The 25,726-nt window shown below is 39.0% G+C and overlaps 1 long non-coding RNA gene across 1 annotated transcript in view; it reads left to right on the forward strand.

Annotated features, from left to right (window-relative positions):
- LOC133225353 (uncharacterized) overlaps window positions 1-25,726 on the forward strand; it is a 161,396-nt gene that overhangs the window by 45,610 nt on the left and 90,060 nt on the right. The window lies entirely within an intron of this gene.

Here is a 25,726-nt window from a genome sequence, read left to right on the forward strand (position 1 = left end):
TTTTGGTATTTCCATATATGTAACCGGATAATAAGGCAGATTCAAGACAAGACAGCAAATTTACTTAAGAAAGTAGAATAGGGTCTGCAGATTCAGGAAGGTTGAAAACCACTTCTCCATTTCATTGCTTATATTCTGTTCCTAAGAGGTGGAACTCTACACTCCCTAGCACTGCTTTCTATAAATCAGTATGATTTCTATGATTTCTAGAGTTACTTGTGCACTATCTGACCACTCATTAGACTTGAATTCCTAACATTCTGCCAGCACACAGTGCTTATATTTGGACCCAGTTAAAGTTTGCACATATGAATAGTCCCACCGAAGAAAAAGGAAACTTCTTTTATGTGGAAATTATCCCAAATGTATAAAGGGATTGAAGAACTGGGGGGTGGGGGGGTGGGGAATCATAAAATTAGACAATTCCAGATTCTCTGTCAGAGAGACTGATTTTTTACAACAGACATTTCCATGCATAAAGAAACTTGCATAAGTGAATAAAATAAAAAAAGCGATTAAAGTAAAACCTGCAAAATATTATTCTTCTCTGTTGTCTCTTAGTAGAAACACATTCTGTTAACTCATAACTCACACTCTTCTGCTACCTATTAATGCCATTAATAGCAATAATTTCATGAGCAGTCCACTCCAATTTTATGCATGTTGCACTGTGGCCCTGAGCTGGCTGGTCAAAATCACACCTTTGGAATTTTATCAGTAAAATTGGTTGAAACTTGTAAAAGTTCTTTATCACTGTTGAGTGACCTAAAGTCAGCTAACACCAAAGAGAAAAAATATTCCTGTTTTCAAAATCAGGTTTGACTGCTTTGAAACATGGTGATAATAGGAAAAATATGCCATAGTATGACCAAACTATTTCGTGGTTCTCATCAATATTATATTCCCTTTGTAAAACACTAGGACACATTAAGCAGGTAGTTTCACATCTGACTGTTCACACACTGTCAAACTAAGAAGCAATGATGTCCATGATTTAAAATAAAATTCAACTATAAAATTCATCTGCAATTAACACCATCACTTTCCTACAAGCAGCTTAGTAAGTATATATTTTCTCTTTCATCCCAAATCCTTACTGGTACAGTAAGAGCTCTGTGCTTGGATCGCATGTTAGGCAGAATTATGGGAATCTTTATAAACTCCCTGCTACACTGCTTGGTTAGCTAAATTCAAGATTAGTAAATGGTCCTTGGAAAGTAAGCAGAGTAGCCCCCTGTTACTGCATCTGAAGTATATATATATATATATATCTCCGTATATTCTGCACTCAGTCAAAAGAAGCCTGAGCCAAAAAAAAAAAAGTGTTGCCTGGTAAAACTGCAACTAAATGAAATTTTTCAACTGGGATGAGCAAGTAGCAACTGGGAATAATTTTTCATTCTTGCTTGTACTCCTTTGTCATCTGCAGAGTATCCACCACTCAGTACTCTCCAGAATTGGGCCTACCATGAGGTGACAAATTCTGTTGCTCTGCTTTCTGGGTTAGAAGGGTACACAGATCTGCTTTGTTCTGAACATTAGCACTTCTCTACTTGGATTTGCTTAAATCCAAGCAAATCATACCTTGAAAATTAAAATAAATTGTTGAAAATGTATTTTATGGCATTTTCCATATCTTTTAGTGAAATAAATACTAAGGAAAAAAAACTTGAAACTGGACAAAGATGGTTCAGGCACACTTTGTAAGTTATAATTGTCACATCCTATCACATATCTTTCTGCCTGGTGAAAGGACGGTGATCCAGTCTCTCTTTAAGTTTGGGAAAACTACTTTTCCCAAATTAATAGCTCATATATGTAAAACATATAAACGACATTTGTGACATTGACAATTCTGTTCAGTAAGAAACTTCCACTGTATTCAGGCACCTAAATGAAATTTTTCAGTCTTAGAAATCCTTGGTCAGATGATGCCTTGCTCCTTAGTGCCCAGACTCTTATGGGGACTTGATTTTCAAGAGGGTGTCTTATACTCCCTGTTGCCTGAAGCTTTTGTACCTAGAAATGCTTCTGTGTAAGTAAAAAATTAATTACTCAACTTTTTTTACTGGGTTAAAGAAGCAGCTTTGTCTTTCAGATGCTTTTCTTGTTATCCCCAGATCACTCAAAATAAGGTAAAGTTCACCTGATGTACTTTCAAAGCTTGTCATACAATTTGCTCTAGAACAGCATGAATAAAACTGACATTGAGAAATAATTTACTGAAACTGATCTATCTACTGTTGCTGGTTAAAAAGCGGATTGCTTACCGTGATGGCACTGAAGGTTGGAGGTCAGGATGTAGTTCCTGCGTGCTCAGCACCTGCCTTCTTCATGGGCCACAGAAATTTCTGCTCATTCCCATAATCTCAGAAGCTGGTCAGACCTACTGGGATGCAGTGCTGGTTTTACAAAGACCCAGGGTAACTCTGTGGTATAGACAGGCTTCTTGATGCCTGAAGGTCCTACATAACTCTAATGATGGGAGCCAGCCTTGATAGTCAACAAGTAGAACATCTTAGTGTAAGTGATCTAGCAATTTTTTTTCTGTTCATCTTTCAGATCAAAGACCTTGGAAGCACTGTACCACTTACCAGCTAGTTGTGGCAACAGTTCTTCCATATGGAAAAGTAACCTTATCAACATTATAAAGAGGAGAAACCAAGGCACAGGGACATAAAGATCACATGTCAAGGTGCTGTGGTGGTAGGAAGAGTGCCTATGTTTGAAATCTGCATCTGAAGCTCAAGTGCATTCTTCTCCCTCTGAAAAGGAGATTGCTATCCCATAGTCTGCAAGAAGTTTATGGTTAGGACAGAACATATCTTTCCAAATTTGCTTAAGCAGGGCACAACATTTAACATGGTATGCAGGTCTGCCTGCCCACACAGAGGGAAGGCTACACAGGAGCACCCATCTGAAAAGTGTCTGTGTTGAATCCCTTTGTTTACAAGCAAGCCAGTGTATTTTGTGTTGCTGTGCTTAGGTGTATGCAGCACCAGGTTGTGAAGGGTGCTCACAGAGGAAATGGCATAGAGCTGCAGCCTCACATGTGCTAGCATCACATGAGCTTTAAAAAGTAATGGAAGTACAAAACTGGACTTGTAGCAAGACTTTTCACCTCATTTTAACCAAAGTATCAGGAAGTTGGTTCTTCTAGCCCTTAAAGAGTGGTGTTGTCTGTTGTATGCCATTGCCTGCTTCTTAGTGCGGGTCCTGAAGGTGCTGCAGAGGTTTTGCATTCCACCTTCCAGTGAGCTGTACTTATGAACTGGAACTAAGATCAGAACTGGCAGCTAGGCTCATGCCAAATTGAAGTTTTATTTATTTGATCATTTCACTGCAAGGTAGACACTGTGTCTGTGGTTTGTATCTTTAAAATCAAATAAACTATTTATATTTGGTGAAGAACTGTAAAACACATAGACCTTATTCACTAATATTTTTATGGTTTCTTTAACACTTGACAAGTAAAGAATTTGTGAAAGTGTTTTTTGTACCCAGATCCCGCAGATTTCTTGGAGTATTTTTTAAATTAAGAAAAGGTATAATCTAGATTAGTTACATGACTTTAGCTCCCATTTTTCCCTAACATACAGCATGAACCCTTCTGAGTGAATTTTTAATACAATTTTTAAATGGAATATATTTGATGAAAGCTTGAGAAAATACCATCAACTTTTATCTATTTAACATTTTCGTGTTATTAAATGAGGATACCTCATGTGAATTTCAGGTCAGAGTGGAAATATAAATTACCTACAGTTTTCCTTCCCATCCTGATAATATTGTTTTGTTTACATCATCATGGAAAGTGTTATGCAAATTTTCTTGCTGCACCATATCCATTATACCTTAAAGAGAAAATGGTCTAATAAAAATTCTCAAAACAGCTATTACTTGTAGGAAAGGAAGCTCAAAGGTCTGTAGTCTTTCAAAATGTCATTGCTACTAACTCGAGCTTGATAGAGAAAGAAGTCAGAACTGCTCTTTCACAGACACAGATTGCTGTGAGCTCCACATGAAGCCAGCAAACCCGTGGAGAGGCTGCGGTTTGCAAGTGAGGTCTCGCCTGGAATTTTGGTCCTGTGGACAAGGGTTTCCTGGATGTTTTTGCCATTCCTGCTGGCAGTTTGTCAGGTTGCTCATGCACACACCTTTACAGCAACAACTCCTGCTGCACATGTTGCAGGACATATGGAAGGTCATTAGTGGTTTCAGTCTGCATTACTGTCATCCTAAAGTACAATCTTGCCATGCACTTTGCACTGCGAGGGCTAGGAAACCAGTATCTTTCGTAGTAATGACTTCCAGTTTACAGCCTTCATTTGTTATATTTCCTCAATAGCTGTTGTGTTGAGATTAACTGCATAAATGGTCTGCAGCTGGCTGTTATGAATTAAGGGAGTTTAATCAAAGTATTTCTAATGTACAGCATAATGATAATACATGGGGGAAGTACTATTTAAGAGATAATGATGGCTTCAGAAGATCACTGTTGTAATGTTTAGTGCATATGCCTTCAGCATTGAATTTGTTGTTGTTCTGAATATGCTTAATGGATCAGTGAAAAGCTGCCTAATGTGGGATTGTTTGATGGGGCTGACAGAGCTGGAATTAGCCCATTGCTGTTTACTGCATACAGCCATTAAGATTAATTGCTGCCAGATAATTTTGACTGTTTTTATCTTCGGGAAAAAGTGTCACTAATGGGTTTATAAATTGGTTCACTATTACTAATAGTAAGGCCAGTGTAACAGGAGAGGATGTCAGCAGCTAATTCTAAAGATAAAGGTAAAAAGTATAAAGTACTATATGACTTGCTAGTTTTAAGGGATAATGTTATCTAATAACAGACAGACTGATATATGATGCTCATTAATGCTATTTCCCGGGCTTTGGGTTGAACCTAATAGATGCTAATAAAGTCTTATTTGATGTACCATTAAAAAGCTCAATCTGTTTTCTGCATTAATGCACAATGTTGTTTATCACATTTTCAGTGACTAAAACCCAAACCCTCAATCTGTTACATAACTAAACAGTATCAGGCTAGTTATACCTATTTCTGTCTTTGTTTAGAGACAGAAAAATTTATAGCGCAACTACGTTTCTGTATATACTGTACACAATTCACATCACTCAGCTTCCTGTCAACAATGACAATACTTCAGATTTCATTTCAACATATCCTCTTTCACATATATCGTCACCGGTAAATTCTGCAAAGCACTTTTTCCAAGAGATGAATTAATTATTTTGCAAATGTTAGAAAATAACGGTGGAATGTGGGCAAAAAATTATCCAAGGAGGATGAGTCCACATCAGAGGTTAATAGTCTTTTACACCACATATACATGCATGTGCAATGCCTCTAATTTGCTGTGTATCAAAATGAAAGTTTTTTGTGCACTGAGTCTCAAACATATCCCTTGTATCTAAGGGCATTGACAAGGGAGTGGGAAGAACATGCACTAAATAAATAGAAATACAGACAAAGAATGCTTAATGAAGAGGGGGAAACCAATAACTCATGAGTAGTGAAGTAGTTCTCTTCTCAAGTAGAGATAGTGTAAATTATGAAGTGATTCCCTTCTCAAGTCAAAAGAGCATTTATAGTTTTCATGACTAATTTTTATATTGTGCTGAGAACATCTTCAATTTTTTTGAGGTGCTCTGGATAGTAAAACAGCTCTGATCTCAAACAGTACCAGGAAAAGGCCTTGAGTTATTTTTCCCTTTCAGAATGCTAGCATGCGAAGACCTTTGAGAAGTGAAGAGGAAAAGAATACTGGGTTTTATAATCTGTTCTGCTGTATTTGCTGTTTCTGCAGTAGTATTCCAGGTGGTATTCTTGTTTCTTTGCCATTAAGGACATGAGTCCTTTCTTCTGGTTTAGACCCTTTCCATGTGTATCTCCTTTCAACTTCCATCCTTTCGGCATGTTTATACATCTGCCTCCATATCTAGTAATGCATATTGATGTGTGGGGACCTTATGCTGTGTAGGGAAGTGACTACAATCAAAATATTCTTTATTTATTAATCTGAATATTGCACAATGCTGCATGCACACACCCATTCAGGTTTTTTTCATTATGTCCTGATTCTGATTTCCTTCTCTCTCACATTCCCCACTATTGGCTGCATTATCCATATTTAATAAATCATTTTCCAATTAAACTTTTGTCTGTGCACAGATCTAGCATTGTTTTGACTTAAATCGATTCACAGTTCCATTAATTCAGTGCAAGCTCTATGTAGACATAATAAAGTTGGGTTACAAGCAGCTTATTTTGGTTTACTTTGAACTCAATATAGGTTAAACCAAGTTCTGTCATGCTTATATTCATTTAAACGAGCTGACAACCTATTTTACTATTTTAATTACATTGATTTTAAATTCTTTTCTTAGTTAAACCAATGCAATTTACACATAGACAGTCCCAACTTTTGTTCCCAAAAAGTGTCGCCAACATTTCCATGCACAGCCCAGAATAGATGCCTATTAGCCTCTCCTTTCTATTGTTAATGATTCTAAATAATGTCTTGAGGCAAACCTTGATTAGGTTGTTAACCAAGCTGTCTGTGGCAGGCAATTTAGGATGATAGCTTACACAAAAAAAATTATTCCAGAATAAGGTAAAATGTTGTAGGTTGTTTTAATGCAGAGTAGTTGTACCGGAACGGTTCCAGGTAGAGGCACTCTGAAGGACATTTGAGTGGTCTTGTGCTAATTTACACAGAAGAGAGTATCCTTGCCTGCTCCAGGAGGGAATGAATCCCCTATGTTAGGTCAGCCAGTCCAGACATCCTGGGCATATCTCAAAAAGCACAAAACTTGGGTGTTTATTCACCTGAATCCCTTTCATTCTGAAGTAAGAATGTTGGGTTTTCTTGAGAGGAGAGGAGAGGAGAGGAGAGGAGAGGAGAGGAGAGGAAGAGGAGAGGAGAGGAGAGGAGAGGAGAGGAGAGGAGAGGAGAGGAGAGGAGAGGAGAGGAGAGGAGAGGAGAGGAGAGGGAGAGGAGGAGAGAGGGAGAGGAGAGGAGAGGAGAGGAGAGGAGAGGAGAGGAGAGGAGAGGAGAGGAGAGGAGAGGAGAGGAGAGGAGAGGAGAGGAGAGGAGAGGAGAGGAGAGGAGAGGAGAGGAGAGGAGAGGAGAGGAGAGGAGAGGAGAGGAGAGGAGAGGAGAGGAGAGGAGAGGAGGAGTCATTTAGGATGACCTTCCTCCCTCTGAGACCAGTGACCAAGTTCATGGTACCCTTGTACTGAATTAAAGTGAAACAACACCAGCCAACCACTTTTATGATTTAATACAAAATGCAAGGCATGTAGATATATATAATAACTCAACAATTATTACTTTAACTGGATCAACGAGTCCCATGCCACACGTTTTTGCTTAGATCTAGTCACTGTTCAATGGAAAAGGGAGGAGAGGAAAAGAGAAAGAAAGGGAGAGAATGAGACAGAGAAGTATCACCACCTGTGGATCCAGTCCTTTTCACCCAGGGTATCATCAAGTGGTGGGAGTTCTCCCTCTGACCTGAGCCCTGCACTTTAGTGTTCATGTTCTTTTAGGGTGTTGCCAACAATTTGTATACGAAGCATAGAGAATTATGGCTGTGATAATGCTGAGCTTAGTTTAGTGAGCACATGCGCAGTTCCAAAGCTGAGGCTCTCCGAGGGATCTCTGGGTGGTCATTGTCCCTCATATTGTGGTATCTGCTTTCCAACTCCATCCTCTGAGTCAGCTCATCCTTGAGTCCTCCTTTCACATTCCTGTGGGGCTTATTAGCTTAGCACAAACAGGTCAGAACAAGCCTATCTATGGACTATGGAGAGCCAACATTCTTGTTATTTGCTTTGTTTATGCTCAAGGCCTACCATGGTCAAATGCAAATGGTGCCTGAAACAAGCTCAGTTTCCTGTCTCTGATTCTTACACTATGGAATGCAAGTGGTGTTTGAGATGAGCTCAATGTCCAGGTTCTCACAGAGCCCCATGAATTCCTGTTCAAGTTTAGCCATCCAGAAAGATCACGGTCTTGGAAAAAATAGACCTAGAGGGATACATACTGTTTAGTTTGACCCATTGGGCAGGCATGAAATGGATCACGCAGTCATATGTCTTACTTCAACCTTGGCAAAAACTGTGATCCTGAAAAGAAAATCCTATGGGAAATTTGTACTTTAGCTGGAGGGAAAAAAAAGTCATGTCAGGCCTCCAAAAAATTATAAAGTGTTACATTAATTGCTTCTTTTCACTTGTCACCTTCTTGATTTGAGCTGTTACAGTTCATATTTTTGAACTTTTCTCTGTAGTCCAGACCATTAGGAATGGATTTTTTTTTCCTTAATAAAAACTGTGATTATCAGGTAATAACAGGATTTGTGAAGCTAAGGCACTAAAAATACTAATTGTTCCAAAATGCACGATTAAATCACAAGTCTTGGCAACACCATACAGTGTCTTTCATATATAGACTGGTTTTCATATATCTGTTTGAAGTAATTTCTCAAATAAAAAGGCTTTTTTTTTTTTTTTTAACATATACACAGACTTGTGCAGGTTTGGAAAAACACCAAGGATGAGCCCAGGCCATGCATAAGTGCTGTGAAAGTGTCAAGTGATAGATAGGCAGCCATTCAATTTATCAACGTCAAAAAATCTTTGTCTGATTCATGAAATGTTGCATTATCACCACACAAAAATATGTGGGGTGCTTTTTATATCTGAAGTATGAATGCAATAGATTGCAAAACTTTCTCTCCCTAAATTCACACTTGAAAATGATGTGCTGAAATTTTCAAATTGGCCTAATCAAGAATATTAGGAACAAATTAAGATACTTAATACAGCAAATGAAACAGGTTAGAATTTATTTATTTATTTATAAATTCAAATAATGGATGTATCATCCAGAAATTAAACTATTTAACATGGACAATTCTTCCAGCTTCAGACAGTTTCAGACCAAATTCTTTGCAGACTGCAGATAGCACCTCAAAAAATTACATAACTTTCCTTTTTTCTGCAAACTGCTGAAGCTCTGCTGGTGCTCCATTATCAACATCAGAGCTGTCAGCATCTCAGGGAAGCAGGGGAAGAAAGCAAAGCATTCCTACCAGCAGCAATAAAATCATGCTTGCACTTCAAGAAATCTTCCTTCAATCTTTACACCAAGCAGAGAACTACTGAAAGTACAGTACACTGATGGTGGGATTCATTTCACTTTCACTACCTATAAGTTAGAAGTCTCTGTTAGATGTCTATAAGTTAAAGTCAGCTTGACTTTGTCTCTAGACAATGAAGAGAGATAGGCACCTGCAGAGGGTGATTCATCCTATCTGAAGACAGGTATAGAAGAGAGATGGAAGGAATCACCCTTTGGAGATGCCTATCTCTCTCCAGTGACTATAAAGGGAATCTGTGGTGAGTGGCTTAAACTTGACAGCTAAAGTTATGAGATGAAATCTAATCCTAAACACAGGAGGATCTTCACTTTCCTGCACTGAAGAGGAGGTTATTAGTGATGGTTATTAGTGATGGAAGCATTCTGCATTAAAAATGCACAAATTGCATAATGTTTATTAGCTAGAATGAATTAACTCAGTTGTGCATATAACTAAACTGATATGTCATAGGTGTCAGAGCCTCCATAGAAAGTAGGAAGGGCAAGTTTAGCAAGAGACATGGCTCCAAAAGTGTGTCACACTCTGCTGGGATTCTAAGCGGCTTCTGAATACTCCTCGATCAGTGCTGTTTAACAACTGTCTTACAGTAATGAATGACCTTGGGCACCTTTTTGCCACCTAAGTGCCATTTGTCTCTGTTCTAGTTGAGATCCTAACAGCATAGCAGGTTAGTTAACTTGCATTTTACAGGAAGTGGAACTGTATTTTAATAACACTAAGAGTCAGAATATATTCCTTTCGCATGATTTGCATTAACTTTCTAAATCAAGGCATTCTTCATTTTAGTTTAGAATCTGAAACCCAGAGGGAAATATCTGCCCCTAGAAACTGTAAGCAGTAGTCTGTGTGGCACCAACTGGCTTTCATGTTGCTTCAGTCTAATCCTGTCTAGAGCAGGTGGGGGCCTGTGGAGTAATAGCTCTTGACCCTGGCTCCATACAATGTCTTCATGACACTAAAGCTTCTCTTTATTTTAGTTTAAAGAGTCTGACATCAGACAGAATTGTGCTGGAGCCAACTGGAAGACTCACACAGCCAATCATTCACAGTCTAGAGGTTCCTCCAGTGCATTGATGATAACTTCTTAATGCAAATGGTGGACAAACCAACTAGGAGAGGAGCACTGCTAGATTTAGTACTCACCAGCAAGGAGGGTTTGGTTGAAGGGGTGGTGATCGATGGCAGCCTTGGCTGCAGTGACCATGAGATGGTGGAGTTTAGGATCCTGTGTGGGAGGAATAGAATACCTAGCAAGGCCACAGTTCTAGATTTCCGAAGGGCCAACTTTGGCCTGTTCAATCAACTGCTAAGAGAAGGCTCATGGGAAAGGGTACTAGGCGGTAAAGGGGCTCAAGATAGTTGGTCAGCATTCAAGGACCACTTCTTCCAAGCTCAGGATCTGAGCGTCCCAATGGTCAGGAAATCAAGTAAGGGAGCTAGGAGACCAGCGTGGTTAAACAAGGAGCTGCTGGGCAAACTCAAGTGGAAAAGGAGAATCTATGGATTATGGAAAGAGGGGCTGGCCACTTGGGAGGAATATAGGACAGTTGTTAGAGGATGTAGGGAGGCAATTAGGACAGCTAAGGCCCCCTTGGAACTTAACCTTGCTAGTCGGGTTAAGGACAATAGAAAGGGCTTCTTCAAATACATAGCTAATAAAACTAACACAAGAGGCAATATAGGCCTACTGCTGAACAAGGTGGGTGCCCTGGAGACAGAGCATATAAAGAAGGCAGAGGTGCTGAATGCCTCCTTTGCCTCTGTCTTTACTCCTGCAGACTCTCCCCGGGGGCCCCAGATTCCTATTTCCCCAGAAGGAGTCAGAACAAAGGAGGAGTTTGCTTTGGTAGATGAGGATTGGGTTAGGGATCAGTTAAGCAGTCTGGACATCTATAAATTGATGGGTCCGGATGGAATGCACCCACGGGTGCTGAGGGAGCTGGCAGAGGTCATTGCTAGGCCACTCTCCATCATCTTTGGTAAGTCATGGGAAACAGGAGAGGTGCCTGAGGATTGGAGGATGGCAAATGTCACACCAGTCTATAAGAAGGGCAAGAAGGAGGACCCGGGTAATTATAGACCGGTCAGCCTTACCTCCGTCCCTGGAAAGGTGATGGAACAACTTATTCTTGACTCCATTTCTAGGCATATCAAGGATGAGGGGGTTATTAAGAACAGCCAACATGGTTTTATGAGGGGGAAGTCATGTTTGACCAACCTTATAGCCTTCTATGAGGAAGTGACTAGGTGGAGGGATGATGGTAGAGCAGTAGATGTGGTTTTTCTTGATTTCAGTAAGGCATTTGATACTGTCTCCCACAGCATTCTCATGGATAAGCTAAGGAAGTGTGGGCTTGACGATCAGGTAGTGAGGTGGATCAAGAACTGGTTGGAAGGAAGAAGGCAGAGAGTTGTGGTCAATGGTGCAGAATCTAGCTGGAGGTCTGTGACTAGTGGAGTGCCTCAGGGGTCAGTGCTGGGACCAGTGCTATTTAATATTTTCATCAACGACCTGGATGAGGGAACTGAGGTTACCCTCAGCAAGTTTGATGATGATACTAAACTGGGAGGAATGGCTGACACACCAGAAGGCTGTGCTGCCATTCAGCGAGACCTGGACAGGCTGGAGAGTTGGGCGGGGAGAAATTTGATGAAATTCAACAAGGGCAAGTGTAGAGTCTTGCATCTGGGGAAGAACAACCCCATGTACCAGTACAGGCTGGGGACTGACCTGCTGGAAAGTAGCAAAGGGGAAAGGGACCTGGGGGTCCTGGTGGATAGGAGGATGACCATGAGCCAGCAATGTGCCCTTGTGGCCAAGAGGGCAAATGGCATCCTGGGGTGCATTAGAAAGGGTGTGGTTAGAAGGTCAAGAGAGGTTCTCCTCCCTCTCTATTCTTTCTTGGTTAGGCCGCATCTGGAATATTGCGTCCAGTTCTGGGACCCTCAGTTCAAGAAGGACGGGGACCTGCTGGAGAGAATCCAGCACAGAGCCACAAAGATGATTAAGGGAGTGGAACACCTCCCTTATGAGGAGAGGATGAAGGAGCTGGGTCTCTTCAGCTTGGAGAAGAGGAGACTGAGGGGTGACCTCATCAGTGTTTACAAATATCTAAGGGGTGCGTGTCAGGATGATGGAGCTAGGCTTTTTTTCAGTGATATCCAGTGATAGGACAAGGGGCAATGGGTGTAAACTGGAGCATAGAAGGTTCCACGTTAACATCAGGAAGAACTTTACTGTGAGAGTGACAGAGCACTGGAACAGGTTGCCCAGGGGGGTTGTGGAGTCTCCTATGTTGGAGATATTCAAGGCCAGCCTGGACAAGTTCCTGTGTGATGTACTTTAGGTTACCCTGCTCTTGCAGGGGTGTTGGACTAGATGATCTCTTGAGGTCCCTTCCAAACCTTGGGATTCTGTGATTCTGAGTGTTGTACCATGAAAGTGACCACGCACATGGCATGTCGTAAGGTTTGGAACAATGGGGATGTCTGAGGGTGCAAAGCCTGCTGAAAACATGGCTGAGAACAAGAAATAATGGGAAAATAAGCCCAATAAAAGACCAAGATACCCATTTCTGAACTGGTTCTTGTCCTTTTTTAATATAGAAGTGTAGGTATCCTCAAACGAACCTCATCTGCACATGGCTTTGGCTGTTTTAATGAAGGAACCAAAATTTTTTCCAAAAGCTTATGTCTTTGCTGCCCCTACTAGATAAAATGTCGAAAGAGAAAGTATATAAGATACCTCTGCAGCTTGGATATTTGAAACTTTATTAATAGTTTCTTGACGACAAAATTGAAAATACAAAGTTTTATGACTGCTCCCAGGAGTTTAAAGGCTCTGCCAAACCAACCTTGCCACCATTCACTCCTAAACTCTACTGTGGGTATCTATATGGCTAAGTTTTCACCCCAAGAAGTTTCCTCTGATTTAAATCAACATGAGTAGAGAATGAAGGCTTTTGTACTTGGTTTCAAGAGAATTCTTTGGAAGATATAATTCATGTGTATCTGAGTATTTCAGCACTACTTATATGTTCTGTCAGCTCCGCCTTTTAAATGAAGGTATTTTTAGTATTCTTAGTGTAACACATCCATGAGAAAATACTGTAGCTGTGAAAGTCCAGATTGTACAGTCTACTAGCCTAGAACGTACGGTCATTTTTATGTGCCCTATATTTTATTCATCCATAACTCAAATAAATGCAGATTTAAAAGAAAATAAAAATCTTCAGCTCTTGATTTGCTTTCTAGCCCTCAGTGTTTGGCATTTGAGAATCAGGTCGTCTAGATAAAAGCTACATATAGGATTTGCTCACGTGCTATGCACCTTCAGTAAGCAGCAGTACATAAATAAACAGTATTTTACATCTTCCTATAGGAAAAAATTCAAAATATTGCAATTAAATAGTTTTTATTTCATTGTTCATGTATATATGTATCAATTTGGTTTTCATGGTATTCTCAACCTTTAGTGAAGTGAAAATAAAATCAGAAACTTGTATTTAAATCATCCCTCTAGACAGAAAGGTTTATAAAGTACCATTTACTTGGTGAATCTCTCACTCTAAGTTATCTAATGGTTTTCTAAAATTAGATGCTACTTTCAAAAAATCAAAACTGTCAGAGTTATTAACATAGCACCTTTTTAGGGATATTGTTAGATACACAAACATCTGGGAAAAAATAGTGAAAGAGCAAGTTGCATCAGCTTTGAATGTGTTTAAAGCAACACATTAGAGGTAGTGGCAAGGTTATGTTTGTACAAAGAAACAAATTGGTTGAAACCCTGACCCCACTGATATTAATAAGATTTCACCCTTTGTCTTTTACTACCCAGACGTCTTCCTAGTGACCATGACCATGAGAAAGATTCTTGCACAAGGACATTTGAAATGATAGGCTCTATCTGTTTAAACAGTAGGTTGATATGGGGTTTCTATGCTTTGGGGTTTCTATGCTTCAGTGTTTCTTATAGTCAGTGCACAATATGTGTCCCATCTTGAAGTCTTCTAATAGTTCATAGAAGATAAAAATAAATGTTGCTATTTACAGATCCAAAAATTCTTAAAAGCAGGAGTGAAAAATGGTTTTACTGTTTCATAAAACTAGTGTGAAAAATGGCCAGTGAATAATTTTAAAGGGTCAGTATTAAATTGGTATTACTACAGTTAAATCCTGGCTAGAAATGTGAGCACAAATACAGTAAAAAAATAAATTAAAGGATCTGATCTGCATTCTACAGACTCAGTCTCTAAGTCTTCAGTTTCAGGGTGCTGGGCCTTAAATGTTCCAGGCTTCTATATCTTCAAGTATATTCTAGTATCTCCTTATATCTGGTGATTATAATGGGGACACTAATTTATTTCAATCTCTTGATTTCTTGAGCTCAGAAGTCCACAATACTTCCCAGAATGCATCTGACTACTGAGAGCACAACATGTGAGATCTGAGGACAGCAACAAGCTTTTGCTGAAAAGCAAGTGCTTTTCAGCAAAAAGCAGGTTGCCAGAGAACATTAAACCACCACAAAAGATAGAGATGGGCTACATTTGGAGACAGAGAGGAAGAGAAGGAAAGGAAGAAAGAACTGAAGAAGGACTGAGCTGGTTGGAAAGGCACTATGAGGAGTCCTTGTATCTAGCTCAGTGAGCCTATACAGCACTAGCTACACTAGTTGAAGGTAGTAAAATAAAAATGTTGAAAAAAAATGAGAGGATTGGACCCAGAGAAAACAGAAATGAACAAGAGTTCAAAGGCATTTAGCCAAGTGCTAGGATGTTGAGAGCCTTCCGATATTTTTACTGAAGAGCTGAGAGCCTGGCATGCTCAAGTCATAAGCAACAGTGGGCAGTACCCTGGGACAGCAGGTTATTTGGGTTAAAGAATGGCATTACGGGCTGCTGGGTCTGTGCCTGTGCTGCAGGAGGGCCAGCTTGCTGGTTGCTCATTTTTGCAAGAGGGAAAGGGATCAAGAACCACCCTCCAGCCACAAGACCAAGGACCACAGTCCCCTTCGGTGCTTCTCTCTTCCCCTCCCCATCCTGCACTGGAGCAGCTCTCAATAAGGCAAAATTAAGTTCTGCCTCCAGCGTTGATATCTCTGGTTGTCAGAAATATCTGTCATTACTAAAACTCTACCAGAAGAGGGGCAGCTGCCAGAAAAAAAAGACTCAATCTTTCATTAATAAAGAAAAAAAAAAAAAGGAAAGAGAAAATGTTCACTGGCTAAGGACTGCAGCCTGATGATCCTGGCTTCAACACATGCCAAACTTAAAGCATGTAAATAGCTTCAAGGGTACAATTTCTGTGTTTAAAGTTAGTCATATCTCAAGTAATCTGCCAAGGACCTTCACTGATTGAAATGCTAATGTGTAAAACACTTAGCTAGTTATGATATGACTGGGACAAAGCAGCGTGATTTGGTAATGGATAACCTATCCCTCTTTTCTTCAAGCAGTCCTTGAGTGCATCAGCAAAATTCAAGTTTAAAAAAAAGAAAAAAGAAAAAAAGAGTGGATTGATCTAATGTATTTGGATTTACTGAAAGTGGTTTTGCAAGTTCCTTGATGGAAACTGTCAAAAAAGTAACACCATGCAGGAGTACACTAGATTAAAAACAGAGCATTGCACAGCAGAAACTGCTCCATTTTCTAGCATTAAAAAAGTAATTAATACTGGGGTACTCCAAAGCTGCTTGTTGCCATTGATGCAATTTTATGAGCTCCTGACATGAAAATCTGTGCAAACACTGAGCTTAGGGGTATTGCAAAGGCTGATCAACACTAAAGAAGGTCACAGAGAGCTCTGGAGAGGTTGAAGTGAGGTGAAAGGACAGCATGGTAGCAGGTAAAATTCAGCGAATGCAGGTTAAAGTATGTTGAAGTGTGCTGAAGGAAGAATCATTTGAACTACTGAGATCTCAGAGTTTAAAGAGTGATGAGTTTAAAGAGCAGTGAGTATAAGTTAATGAAAGAACCTTCTGAAAAAGAAGTGGTGATGCAGTTATTTGCAAAAAGAGGTTTGGCATTCCAGAAGGCATCAAAGAGAAAAAGAAAATAATACAGAAATTATTGTAATGTCAGTATATGACAGTGGCATAGCATTACTGGGGAACCATCTTCTTTTCAAGAGGCATTCTTTCTCTAAAAAAAAAAAGAAGTCATAGCAAAAAAAAAAAAAAGGAGAGAATTCAAGATGTTTGTGGAAGTGGAAATCATTAAGTATATGAGACAATGAGAAAAGGAAGAGCTTTTTCAAGAAAAGGATATAAGACTAGTGGTTTTGCACATTAATTTCCTGTTGACAAGACTTCACTGTTTGACTAAGTAGGTGCTGATATACTAGTAATACTGGTAAGCAGAGATACTGGGGCAAGCTCAGAGCTGGACTAGCTCAGCGTGGAAATTCTTATGTCCAAGGAACTGTCATCATAATTACTAAGTTATTGTTTTGCTTGTAAAATAATTCCTGTCCGTGTCTGCATCCTCTATCTAAACTCTGACCTCACTGGCTCTTCAGTGGTGAGAACTGTGATACTCCAGTTCTTAAAGGTTTATAGAGATCCAGGCACAGATGAAGGAACTGCTGAGGCAGGGATATCTTTACCTTCTCAGATAAGAACACCTGCAGTGGAGAGTGATGTCATAAGTGACTAAACCTGTAAAAAACTTCTGTCATATATGACCATTTTAGAAATCAAAACACAACAGGCAGTAAAAAAATTCACAGGAAACCAAGACTTCAACACTTGAACACTGCCATGGGTAGGGCAGCTGCAGCTTCTCTGGGCAACCTCACCACCCTCACAGTAAAGAACTTGTTCCTTATATCTAATCTAAATCTACCCTCTTTCAGTTTAAAGCCATTAACACCTGTCCTATCACTACACACCCTTGTAAAAAGTCACTTGCCAGTTTTTCTGTAATCTCTGCTATTTCCTAAACTCTGCCCAGGAACAGTTTGAAGACTACAATATGGCTTAAGGCAAAACCCTTCCAGATATCAGTCAAACTTTCCAGAATGGACAGTCAAGTTCCAGTACCAACTCTGACACTGTTAAATTTACTGCCACAGCCGTATTCACCAGCAGCAGAAACACCCTTTACGACAGCGGTGTACATAACAGCTGAGTTTTGTGCTTTGCAAGAACTGTAATTCTAAACAAGACCTAAGCCTTTTCCCTATGTAAACTGATTTCTAGTTCTGAAATGCAGTCATTGGCTTCCCAGCTGCTGATAGCTTTAAAGCTGTCCAAAGCCAACCCAACTTCTCTGATAAGACAGTATAGTTTCTTGCTCTAAAGGAAACAACTTGAAAGGCAGCCTGTTGACTGTGTAAAGGATTGATGTTCAGGGCTTTTGTTCAGAGCCAATGTTTTTCCTGCCATCCTCCCCAAAGAGAACTAAAACCTGGAAACCAGTGGTTTCATAGACAAATTCAAGGCTCAGACATAATCAAATAGCCTCAGCACATCACGTTATTGCACATCAATGAGACTGTGGTAACTGTCCACTATGCATACGGGATAATGTGACGTACGTTTGCCTGCAGTGAAAAGGGGCTAACCCAAGCCAAATTGCTCTGACTGTGCCATGGGCTAAGAGTATTTGCACAGGCAGTTACTGAAACTCATCTGATGTATGGTAACAGTTAACCAGAGTAATTTGATCATATGTCTGATCTCAAAGACAAAATAGACTCTAAATTGTTAGTATAGTATATGGGAGATGTAGCCATGACATTCTGTTACATGACCTAACAAGAATCTAAAAGATACACTCCCTTCTTGGCATTATTTTAACACTGCATTTTACCAGCCTGAATTAAAAAAAAAAAAAAAGAAAAAGAAAAATGTAAAAGTGCTATATTTAAACCTATAAAAGTGCTGTTTATTCATCTTTGATAAAGCATAACTTTTTTTTAGCAATTGTAATCTGTAACATTACAGCCTTAGGAGGTAATCTACTAAACAGGAAAAAATTAGCTGATTTTTGGACCATTTAAAGGAACATTTCTGTTGAAAGCATATAAAATGCATTAAAGTAATCTCTAAAGTCTTTACCCCTGCTTGAGATTTTAATTTACTCAAAGCTAATAAATTATCCCCTTTCAGAAGCTATTGAAAATTTTCACTTAAATTCTTTTTAAAACTTAGTGTTCAGTTGAATTTTAAGCAATTTATACACACATACACAGTGCTTGAGGTGGTCATCACACCAAGGTGAAGGCTGAAAAGAGGTTAGATTAGCACTAACTCCTCTGCCCTTTGGGATTGCTGGAGTGTTATTAATGAATGTGAATTCCCTCCTCCCTCAGAGCCCTTCCCCTTCATATGCACTGGTCTGACTGTCGGGTAATTATTTTTCCACAGCAGCATTTAACAAAATGCCTTGTTCAAAGCCCAGGCCCATTTTCTGTACAGCTGAAGGATACAGCTGCAGTCAGGAAAGGAAACGGCAGATCTGGGTCACCCCAGTATTCAGGTTAGCTGGGACACAAAAGCTTGCTTCATCTCAGACATGGCTCTGTGTTACATTTGCACACTTATCAGAAATATTTTTTCAGGCTATCAATTATTGTATTTGAACATCGCATCCTTGCTCTAGGGAGCCCTTAGCAAGCTGTAGCAAAAATCAATCCAGTTTTACAACTTTTACCTTGGCACAGCTCCAACTCTTTATCTACCTTGAACAGTTATTTAAAAATGTGCTGGCTTCTTTTCTGGATTATAGCTATGTTCCTGAGTAGGACTTGCCCTTGGTGTGTATAATACCCTTTTTCCTTGATTAGGGTTAATCTGTGAATCTGCTTTGGTTTTGCTTCTCATGTTTGAGAATTTGGATGCTTGTGGTAACGTTTGTGTGACTGGGAACTCACCTTTCCCAGGTAGCATATATTTATTACAGTGATAGGAACGAGAGCCTCTTATTTCAGGGAATGTGTGTGTGGATTGGAGCCCACTCTTATTCAAGTTGCTTTAAAGTTGACTGCAGATGCAAGTAATGGCATCCAAAAATTTCTCCACATGTTTATTCGAAACTTTATTTTTTCCATGCAAATCCCACCTAGGAGGCTACCAAGCCGGACTTCGCCCTTTATGTGTATAGGTGCCTGAGGCAGCTTTGCCAGCACAGCTCAAGGATCACCTTCATCAAAGGGTTTATGAATCCCAGGAGCAGCAGCAATGCTTCAAAAGGCAGACACTATCTCTCTGTCAAAAGGTGGCAGTCTCCCAGATGGTAGGGAAATTTGGATAGCAGAAACTGGTCTTAGATATTACTATGTCAGTGTAGGCTGCAAAAAACAGACAGCAGATGCTGGGCTTCAATGGAGTTAACGAAGCAATGGGCTTTAAAAGAAAAAATCTGTCTTAGAGCTGTACTTCGATGAGGTTTTATGTTTATTTTAGAAGCAGACCCAGTTTCTGTTTCCCTATTGAACATGCATGCAGAAGCTCACAAAGCCACTAATCATATTGCATGGTTTTCCATGTTTATAATTCTCCACTTTTCAGCTCAAAAAATGTGTTTTACTGCTTCCTATTAAGGTTATTTTACCAAATTTCCTCACAGCAGTTAGCTCAAGAGTTAAGAGGCATCCCTTCATTTACAACATGCAAGTTTATACAGAGCAAGTGCTGGAAAGTCGAGAAAGCATAGGTTTGGCTCATTCCTTCCAGCCTGCCTGCACAAACCAGCTGTGTCTCTGCTCAGAGAGACTCTTTGCAAAGGTGTAAGGCCATGGTGGCAGACACATGCATCCATTTTCTCTGGTGGGTGTGGCTGAGAGCTAACTGATGCCTCCCTAAGTAAGCCAGCAATTGTCAGCTTGAGGGCTGCTGACTGAGAGGGGCAAACCCCTGTTTGGCTGAGCATACAATCTGCCCTCAGTCAGAGATTTCACCCATCAACCAAAAAAGGTGGAAACATGATGTGAGTTGTGTGCCCAGTACCAACACCTACACAACACTGCAAAAACAAATCCCTGCTATCTTCATAGTATAATGTGTACTTCAACAAATCTGTTGAATACATATTCATTTGCAGGACTGGTGTCTCAAGTAAAGCCCCCTCTCCCTAGCAATATAAAGCTAGCATCCAGCCACATTTGAATGTGTTTTCATTAGAGCTCCTAAGCAATGCAAGAGATAACTATATCAGTCCTATGGAGAATGCTTCCAACAAAAAGGCTGATGGTTTTGGTTTGATTATTTTGTAGCTGGAGCTTACTTCTCCATACTTGCTTCAAGCAGTATTCGAGAAAACATGCCAGTGGTGGCAACCATAAATCGCAGATTTATCCACTTGCAAATTTGTTTTTAAAAGGTTTATTCTTCTGAAGCTCTCCCACCTTGGTACCTGTTTTTCACCTATTTAATTTTAAATATTTTTTGTATTTTCCACAGTTCTGTAGTTTTGTGTATTTGACAGCTAGCTGTGTTTCAGGAGCAGATGAAATGGTTCGTCTTCTCATAGAAAACATCTGGGATATTTTAGAATAAATAGTACCTTAAAAGTATAAGATAGCATTACTGAAAACAAATTTTCCACTTTTTTCTTTTTTTGTGGGAAAAAAATACAGAAGAAACAAGTAGAAATTCTAACCTCAATGTAAGCAAAGTAAGACTAGATGGCTGGACCCATTGTCATTTACTTGCATAATCAAACTTTGAAGGGAAAACCAGGGAGAATTTATACCTTGTGACTCATGTTAAGAAAAAAAAAAAAAGGAACTCCAAATTTGAGTTCAAGCTTCTGATTTCATTTCCTAGTCAAGGTTAGAATGTTTGATGGAACTTTCTCTTTCCTAGCTTTTGTTGATTTCTGTCATTCAGAAATCATGAAGTAAATCTTTATTAACATGGGAACCCTCCTCCATTTCTGCCCTTCATATTTGTGCTTCTTATGCTAATGAACTTACTTTAACAAGGGAACCATATTCCTCCTGGGTCCAAATCAGTTATTTAAATGTAGTCTTATATTAATTTTTCATACTGTAATGCATTGTTCCCTGCAAATATACATTTAGCCTGTTTTCAAGAGTAAACAAATATATATGAAACATAATGTTAGCTGAAAACCTTTCATCTTTTATTTTGCTTCTTATGATAATGGTGGTCATTTCTCCCTCTGGCCCTCTGAATTTTCTCAACCATCCTCTTTCCCTTCCACACTTCTGCAGTGACCACCACCAGGGATTTGTATTCTGTTTTCTGAAGCAGGCTATTGATGCAGATACAGAATTCTTAAACTACATATTTTCTGCGCATTCAGCATTTATTTCTAGTACTGTCAAAGACTGACATAAAGTTTTGCAGCCTTTGATTTGTGAAATCAAATAAACAAAACAGTAGTTTCACAAAAAAAAGCTAAAAAAGATACACTTTTAAGAAACAGTCTTACTGCACAACAATACTACTTAGGAAAATATAGGGAAGGTTACCACATTTTTCTTACTTTCTCACCAATAAGAAAGAAAGATATACCAAGTAAATGCCTGCAGATGTATTTGTATGATGCATATCATAAGAAATCTTGTTGCTTACCAATTAAGTAAAAAGGACAACTGTTTTTCTCTGTGAGGTGGGAGCTATTACTTCCAAGAGATACACTTTTAAACTAAAAAGCGGAAACTAGACTCCATCACATATCATATTGCCAGGACTACCATGTAGTATATCAAAAGAGCTGCACCCAGGCTGCTCCATATTGAGTCACTTAAAATTATTAAACATTTTTCACCTCAGAAGTTGCTGTTATACAATTCAAAGGCTTTGACAATGTTCTCCCAAGAGTCCTGAAGAAACACAGACATGAAACTAGTGAACTATTAACTGAGGTGTACGTGAGGCATTATTTTATGAGTTTCAATGCTAGGGAAGTAGAAATCAGTTAATGAGTCCCTGGTCTCTGAAAAAGGCTTCACAAACAATCCAGGGAGCTACAGACCACTGAGTCTGACTTCCATAACAGGTAAACAAAAGAAATTATAATGACTGAGGGAATTAATAGATATCTAGATAAATATGATATATTCCAGGGAAGAATCAACTGGGCCTCTATGAAAGGAAATCTGATCTTGCAGATCAGTCAGGATCTTTGAGGAGTCGTAAAGATTATGGGTAATGTTGTCCCAATGACTGTACTTATGTTTTGAAAAAAGCATTCAATAAAGTCCCTTAGAAGAGATTTCTAAAGAAATTTAGCTGTCTTGGATAAGACAAAAGGCCCTTTTATAGATTAATAATTGATTAAAAGAGAGGAAAAAGTAGGTAGGACTAAATTGTCAGTTTTCACAATGGAAGATATTAATAGCAGAGTTCTCCAGGGCCCTTGGCATGAGTGATGTCCAGGGTGTTAATAAATGACTTCAAACAGAGCGCAAGCAGTCAGGTGGCAAAGCGCATGAGTGAGATAGATAGAGTAACTCAAGACACTCAAAACTTACACTAATGACAGAGAATTTCAGAAGATCTTCACATGTCAATGGTAAATGAAATACAGTAAATGGTCACATAGTAGTGTACATGTGATATGGAATAACGGACTGTAAACTACTATCACTCAGGAGAAATTCTGGAACTGAGGATAGTTCTCTGCAAGCTTTAGCTCAATGATGAGAAGCCAGAAAAGCAAATAAATCTTATCCTGAATATTGCATCAGTTTATCTTACTACAGGATTATAGGAAATTTAGGAAAAGAGTGGAAGGGAGAAGCAAATTAAGAAAGTTTTGTAGGATGGGGCAGTTTCTGTACAAGGCAGGGCTGTGTAGCTTGAAAACCTTTAGCAATGGGGGAATATGACTGCCATCTAGAAGTCCATGTAGGAAAGGGAGTAGGAGCATTGTTTTTTATACCTGGAGAACAAGTGATCACCCACTGAAAACATTGAATGCCAGATATAAAACAGATAAGAAAGCACTATTTTTTCTTCCCAAATGAATAAATAATGGAATTTATTAGCAGAAGATGGTGGGAGACCAGGAAAAAAAAATCTAAAATAGTATTAGAGAAATGAATGGATGATAGATCCATCAGTGTTTTAGACAGTGCTGTATCTACACACTGCTCACTGTTCAGCTTTTGAAATGATCATGCTACACTTAAAGTTTGCTCCAGTAATACATGTCAGGTCACTTTAAGAAAAATGGTACTTGATTAAATGAATCTTTGGTGTAGGTAAGCAAGGCTACTTTTGTATTCCTATGAAATTAAATAATCTGCAATTTCAAAATAAAAATATTTTCAGTATTTCTCTTCCATTTAAAAAAAGATATTTTTTTAAATTATGATTTCAGAAAGTAGAAGTACTGAAATGCAGCTGTTTATTTGTAGAAGCTTTTTATTTTTCTCATAGCTTGTATAAATTACTTGCTAATTCACCATTCTGGATATTTGAACAAAGCCAGTGCTCTAAAAATGATTTTATATACACAATCTAGATACTTTGTCTTTTCAAGAATTATCACTTATCTCAGTTCATTGACTGAAATCTTGTTTACCCTTTGTCATTATTGTATTTTCAATTAATTATATTAAATTACATAAACTAATCCACTCTTTCTGTTTATGTTGAAATTAATGTCTATATTGGCGTAATAGATAAAAGGCATTTGTTACTGACATTGTGACTCTGAAAATTAGGAATACTTTAAACAATGTCAACCAATGTCAGTTCATCCTCTGTGAAAGAAACCATTAGAGGACAAAGTACTGATGACTTCTATTCTGAAGGGAGTGGTAGCTAATAGATGTGCTTCTAGAGGAACTCTACATATGTGCAAAAACCAAAGCAGTGAAGATAACTTTTCTGTCCAGTCAATGCTAATGATAAAGTACTCAAGCAGGCCTGAAGTATCTCATGCTTTTTGTCTCCCATGGCAGTTAGCTTTCTTCTTCTTCATCCTTAACTGTGTCTATCAAAAAGGACTATATAGCATGATCTTTCTGATTTTCTTAATACATATATCATGAGGATTATATTTTGAAATATTTCCCATTGCTCCCTCTCTCTTTCATGTCCAATTTAGCAACCAAAACAACCAAGAAAGAATACTAACAGGAAAGAACCATATAAAAATGGAAAATGCAACAGAATACAATGCAAAAAAAAAAAGGAGTATAAACCAGAAAAAAATGAATTTTTTTTTTGTTCTTAGCTGCTGAGCTTTACCTATCAGTGAAGTAAATGTATGTTTTTTACGTCTCCATTGACTGCAATCCTGTCTTACAAGAAGATTGAATTCTAGCGTCATAAATCAACACTTAGAATTAACATTAGGACTCTGTCAACCAAACCCAGAAAATATCAACTGATTAGATTCTATTCCAGCATCTTTTTTAAATAAAATACTCTAAATATTTTATATGTAAATGTATTTTTTTAAAACAGCATGACAATCACAGTAGGAATTACCTAAAAAAGTTCAGGGTTAGGGTGGAAAAAGAGCAAAGTCATGAGTCAGCCACAATTAAGCAGTTTTATCTCCTTCTTAGCTCATTTGTTTGTTTGTTGGCTTTCTTTTTTTCTATGTGTTGGATCATATCAGCTCCTGGTTTTGGAAGATTTTAGTGTAAGAGTTTTAAAAATACAAGCCACGGAGTTTTTCATCAATCTACATTATTTAAATGACAGGAGTAAAACCTCAGAGATGATTGGAACAACCAATTCAGACTTGGAAATAAAGATTGTTGAAGGTTTGCTTTTAAAGTACTCAGAAGATTCCCACTAGCTTAAACAGCTTCCCCCTGGCTTATCCAAGGCTCCAAGATCTTATTCTTCCTCAGTCACTTGTGAGTCAGCATTGTGTATTGATGCACTGTAGACCATCCTTCATAAAGATAGACCATATGGGGGTGGTTGGTTTATACAGCATAAATCTTACAAGTTACTCCCTCCTTTTTAGTGATACAGATTGCAGAGTTATTTTGGGATTGCTCTACTTTAGGACACACACATTTTTTCCCCGTTTTCCCAGGCACAGGGACAGCTGGGTGAAAGAAACCTCTATACAGAGGTAAAGTTGTTTATCGTCCTTTGGGCTTACCCAGCTGTTGGGACTGCCTTGCTCACTCCTGCTGAGAAAGCACGTGGGGCTCATAAAATCTGCTCCATGGATCAATTCAACGGCTTGCAAACCTCCATCAGGCCCATGGAGCAGGCAGGATTGCTGTTAATATGACTCTACTCTTGGCAATTGGGTGCCAGGAAGTTGTCACACTCTATCCCACTACCTTTGAAATCAGATTAGAGCCATTTTATTGCCTATTCCCTTCCTGGTCACAGTGACAAATCTAGAGGTTGCTTGAGGGAGGGAGACAAAAAACAGAGCTGCTAAATGTCATGTGTCTGCCAGCATACACCTGCTAATGAGGCTGACGCTTAGAGGAACCCAGTTTACATTTGTCATAGAAATGGGACTTCAGCGGTGTGGGTGCTGTAAGGGACAAATGCATCCCAGCAGCCTGGCCACCTCAGGCATGACCAGCTCTGCCAGCAGCCCCAGCCATGCCACCTCACCCTGGAGAA

The sequence above is a fragment of the Neopsephotus bourkii genome, unplaced genomic scaffold (assembly GCF_033783945.1).
Source record: "Neopsephotus bourkii isolate Nb327-2 ecotype Australia unplaced genomic scaffold, CSIRO-AGI_Nbou_v1 NB_1760, whole genome shotgun sequence".
Taxonomy (NCBI): Eukaryota; Metazoa; Chordata; class Aves; order Psittaciformes; family Psittacidae; genus Neopsephotus; species Neopsephotus bourkii.